Here is a 5,945-nt window from a genome sequence, read left to right as displayed (position 1 = left end):
TGACTTTTGAGTTTTTATATATCTTTGATATCAATTTTTAGACTAGTAATTTTAGCCTAGGTCTATGTTGTGGTTTGGTTTGAGAGTGATAGTATTAGCCTTAGGTAGATTGATTCAACGTTTTGGTGGGTATTGATGTTATTTATGTTCCTTCACATTTTGTGGGTCTGAGGATAATTTTTGGTCTTGTGGTTGTAGCCAATGTTTTATGGTGTCTTGGTCTGTTGTGTTCGACTTAGTTTTTGGGTATAGAGGAAGTTCAAAAATATAGAAATTGGCTTTATTGAGAATTTAGTCTTAGATACTAGTGTTGTGACATGGTGAGTCCTTATATGTTATATGTTTTGATCTATGGTAAGAGCAATATTTCTATGATTATGACTCCGAGTTGGAGTGTTTGCTAGATGTCTTTCAACGGTATTTTTTATCCTACACCTATTTTTGGGCATTTTCATGATTGTACATTTGAGGACGAACGTGAATATTAATAGTGGATACTATAATGAACCTTGTACTGGTTTTTATAAATTTCTATATTTTGACCATTTTGTCCTCATCCATAGTTGCTTTATCTCATTAATGAGTTGTGGGGATGGTTGGAAAAATTCTCAATTCATTCGGGAGTTGTTTAAATGAATTTGTGGTTTTGAACACCCTTGAAAAGGGGATAGTTTGACTTTCGTCAATATTTTGTGATTCAAGCCTTAAATAATGATTTTAATAGTACCTTAGATCTAGAACGTCTGTTTTTGGTTAGTAGTATGGTCATTTTGGGTCTTGAGCCCTTATTTTGTATTTCGACCCTCCATTTAGAAACTAGTTAAATTTGGCTTTAAAGGGGTCTCTGGAGTTAATTTGTTGAAAATGATCCTTTTTAAAAAATTTGACGTCTCTATTAAGTCTGGAATGTTGAAATTCTCTTATTAGCATTGTTAGTTTATTTCTGTGGGGTATCGAATAAATCTTGAGGGTTCGTTGGGAGAGTTTTAACTTATACCCTTGCTGGTTTTTAGCTATTATCTGATGCATTCTCCCTTTCTCTTCATGTTCGCGGCATTAGGCTTACATTCGTGAAGCTCTATTATCCCTACATTCGGGTTCGTAAATGGTTAGGCTATTTTTTCTTTGCATTTGCAGCCTTAGTCTAGTTTTTGTAAAGGCTTGGGTCAGGGCAATCTCGTAATCGTGACCTGGGTACCTGTTTTTGCAAAGGCCTTTAGATCTGGACATATTATAATCCAATTTTCGGACCCAAATCATATTTTCTCAATTTTTGGACTTATAGGTCTTATATTAAGACAATTTCAAAGGGATTTTCATTATTTCTTCCTAGGGTAAGTTCCTAAACATTATTCTATTACTTTTCATCAAATTTCATCTTTAAAACAACTTCAAAACCTAAATTTTAAGTATGATTTTGGGGAGTTTTGTAAAGTGTAAATTGGTTTTCCTTTGATTCGAGGTTCGATTTCTACTCGATGGTTCATGGATTTTCCACTATAGACTCCTCTTGATATAAAGAACATTATTCTTAAATAACATTCTAGTTTTACCCCTTCCTATTTTGAACTTGTTTTTGAAGTTGTCTTAAATAGGGTCAATATGGGTAATTAGTCTCATTTTGACTTGTAAATGACATATTTGATTAGATTGGATGCATTTGGTGTTAATTTAAAGGAGTCAGGCTTCTGATTGGTCTTTAGATGGTGTTTGGGATTGCGGATCTTTAGTTAAGGAAAGTTGTGATATACCTTGACATTTTTCAAAATGTTTATGTGTTGTATGCATGTTTATTGTATTTTGTGTATCGCTTAAGATTTAGGTGAAATATAGAGCATCTCCGCAGGTACCGAAGTGTTTGATGGGTTATAGTTAGATTATTGTCTTAAATTAATTAGTATTACTACTTTTAAATATCATTATAATAGAACGTAGATAAATAACCTAGTGATCTCAAATAGTTGATATTAAATACCTAATTTAGAGCCTAGACCATGTTTATTAGACTTTGACCAAATAATTAAAGTATTAGGATTTTTTTAGGGGGTGATTATGTTATTATCATCATTATTGATGGAATGATTGAGGTTTTTGATGATACTTAGAGTATGAATAGACTTGTAACAATGGATGAGACTTAACGAATGGACCAAGCTAGGTTTGGATAATTTCGTGATTAATTATTCTTGGAATTGTTATTTATTTTGTGTTGCTCGTGTGGAGTTTATGTGATCAATATTATAGACTTGAGTAATTATTTATCATCGTGTGCCCGAGTGGGTGTGGGGGATCTTATATGCATATTTCTTTTAATTTGAGTGGATATATTATTGTGATACTCGAGTGGGGGCTTGACTTAATGTTTTTGGTCATGTGGTGCATTAAAGGCCTTATATATTATTGTACGCCTCGGTGGGTGTTTTACTTGACATTAAAGGCCTTATTTGAGCATCTAATTGCATATTAATTATAGTGATTCTTGAGTGAGGAGTTGAAAATGATAATACTGACGAATACATGACTATTTATTCTAGAAGTGCCAAGTGAAAATGGGTATCATGAATTATTGATACATTGAGTTGAATTTAAGTTCACTTATACATGTATTGAATGAATGGTGATCTTCAAACTAATTGGTTATGAGCACATCCTCATATCACACATGCATACTCATGAGATTTTGGTACCGCTAAGATATTTTATTTTTTGTAAGAAAATGGTACACTTTATAAAATGCCTATATTGAGGGATGTGCTAGTAAGATTGAATTGAGACGTGAGATTGAGATTACAAAGACTATATGGGTTTTGAACACCACATGGATCCTATATTAAGAGTGCTGAGGCTATGTAGGTGTATACAGAAAGTTATACAATGGCTTTCAACCATTCATCATCATCATATTACATTACATCAGTTGCGTTGTATGAAATTTCTTTGATATGGTTTAATATTTTTGTTGAATGCTTAATTTTATATTAAATTACCATAATTGTACCTTGTTTGTGATATTTTATATTGAGCATTCATTTCACTTCATTACATCATACTATTCTACTTTTTGGTAGATTTGGGTGTTGAGGTATACATGAGACTTAGGGTATGGCTATGGCGTGATTAGTAAGACATGTAGTGTCGTACCTAGTGGTAGCATGGCACACACATACTGGCATACTCTCATAACTTTATCATAGATTATTGATTAAACATAATAATTGAGACTGACATTCATGTTAGTAGGTCTTCCTTATAAATATCTTCCTATTCTTGTTGATCATAAAAATGGCTAGTGTTGACTCACCTAGACTTATGTGCATACCCTATTTATGGATAATGTTATGACTGTTGCGTTAGGTTATCCTATTAGATAGAAATGGAGAATTTAAAGGCTACAGATCTATTTGGGGAAGACTTGGATGGTTGGGATGCTGGTTCTCGCTATTGCTTTGGATTAGGATTGGAAACCAATGATGTTTGCTAAGAATATGTGATTTCGTAATCCTTTTATTTCTTTTTCTTATTTTATTGCACTCTATGTAGGTTTTGATTTGACTGATATATGGTAGATAGCTTTTCTTTGGAATTGACGTTATGGAGATCGAGATAGTAGCTAATACTTCATAAAACTTACCTGAGTCTCTCTCTATTTATCTTATGCTTTATTCACATTAAGACACCTTAGTTACTATTTTCATTATGTATTAGAGGTTTATATTAGTCGCTGATATAGCCCAAAACCAACCTCCAAATAAGTATGTTGTGGTCGATGTCAAATATAGTAACTCAAATCAGATTGGGGTCGAACCCACAGAAAATATGTGGAATTATATCTCGAACTTGATGAAATCACGGGCAATGCAAAAAAGTAAATGGGGAGATTTTAGAGTCACAGTAATATGTAACCGAACTTAAGTATGTGGGGTTGTAAGAAATATAAGACAAACACTAGAATTGTGTTCCCCCTAGCTTCTAACTCCGTAGAATTTTCGTGTTTTATTCACCTATCCCACTGCTATGTATGCAAAGTCTGACAAGTTATGTATTATCAACCGTCTTGTGATACATTGACAAATCTTACCCTTCACCATTTGAGTCTCAGGCTATCACCTTACTGTCCCTTGTCCTTGACCCCAGTACAAATATCACCTTTTAGGTCTCAAGTTGATATGATGAGGGTTAATAGCCTCGAATCACTATAATAATCCTTTTTCCCAATCTTGAACTCCCTTGAGAGGATCATCTCGAATAGTGGCAATTCCCAAACTTTTGCAGTATCTTAGAATACAATTAATACAAAGAAGATTACAGTACATGCAATCACAGCAATCTAAGTGAATCTCCCATTTCTCCTATGTTGTTAATCAGTCAGGGTTCCCACAACTCTAATTAAGGAATCTGGTCGCTCATGCTTATGAAACAATCCATGTAATGAGAAGACATGTAATTAATTGCAGAATAATGAGAAAGTTGAATCCAAAATCTCCATTGAATACGAAACTAAAAAGTCAAGCACAAAAATATCGAGTATTAAGAAGTCAAAGTATGTGAAAAGTATCACAAGTGTGTAACATAATAAAAGAATAACCATCGGGTATTTATAGTTCACAAAATAATAAATAAATCCTAATTAAATTAAAATAGGAAAATTAAGTCGGTTATGGTCACACCTCTAGCAATGAGTCGTTAAGTCTGATTACGACTCGTTGCTTGCTGTTGTAGCTTGCTTTAGGCTTCATTTGTTATAACTCGTATAGTCACCTTACAAGTTGTAGGTTGCTAGTTTTAAACACTCCAATATCTTTCCACCTTCACGACACTTGAGTCTGTTGCCTTTACGACTCCTCACCACGAGTCGCAATCAAACATTACGACTCGAGGTCTTCACTCGTAACCACTAGAGCATCAATCTTCAAAACTGTACACACTGATCACAGTACAACTTCTCACTCTAAGTCATAATATGACCTTATGACTCGTAGCCTTCTATTACTTCTTTTCTAGGCTTCAGCTTTGCTCACTGTTATCTTTGCGATTTTGGCTACGAGTCATAAGGTGTCTTAACGACTCGTATTAGGACCAATACTTCAATATTTGAGAGCATTTTATTTTATTTTTCATTCTAGGCCACTTCCTACCTAATTTCCATACAATACATACAAAACACACATCATATCCGACGAAATGAACTAAGTCAATGCATAATTTCACTGTTTTAAGCATCGAATATGCCACGAAACCATGACACATCAATGACATCTATACCTGGGATGTATCCTAATCTATATATATATATATTGGGCTTATTATCTCTTCTTTGCTTCAAAATTACCATAATTATGAATTTGGATTGGGATAGACTTACCTGTACCGAAGAACATAACAAATGCCATCACCTGCCTATTTTGGATTATGACAATAAAGTGTAATCTTCGATCATTAATCTTTAATTGCATCTCTCAAATAAATAATCTGATAAATTATGTATATTTAACAATTATGTTAATATAAATTTTTGATGAGATAATATGAAACAATCAAAGTAATTCAAATATAAATATGTTATCGACATACAATCACGAAAGTAAAATTAAAAAGGGAGATAGACCTAAATAGGACTAGCAAATTTAGCAAGAAAATATAATTTGAACGGTCACAAAAAGCAAAAAAAATCATTACCTTCCAACAAGTAGTCTAGCAAAACAAAGATAGTACTGCAACTGGACCAAAAATGAAGGAAATAAATTTTTAGTCCCTCGCAGAAGAAGAAGAAGAAGAAGAAGAAGAATAAGAAGAAGAAGAGGAGATATATCTAAAATAATTCAATGGAGCCACACAATAAAGTGTAGTCTCCGATCATTAATCTTCAACTAGACCAAAAATGAAGGAAATAAATTTTTATTCCCTCATAATAAAAGAAGAAGAAGAAGAAGAAGAAGAAGAGTGTA

Source organism: Capsicum annuum, chromosome 4 (assembly GCF_002878395.1).
Source record: "Capsicum annuum cultivar UCD-10X-F1 chromosome 4, UCD10Xv1.1, whole genome shotgun sequence".
NCBI lineage: Eukaryota > Viridiplantae > Streptophyta > Magnoliopsida > Solanales > Solanaceae > Capsicum > Capsicum annuum.
The sequence above is the reverse complement of the archived record's forward strand: the minus strand, read 5'-3'. Positions refer to the sequence as shown.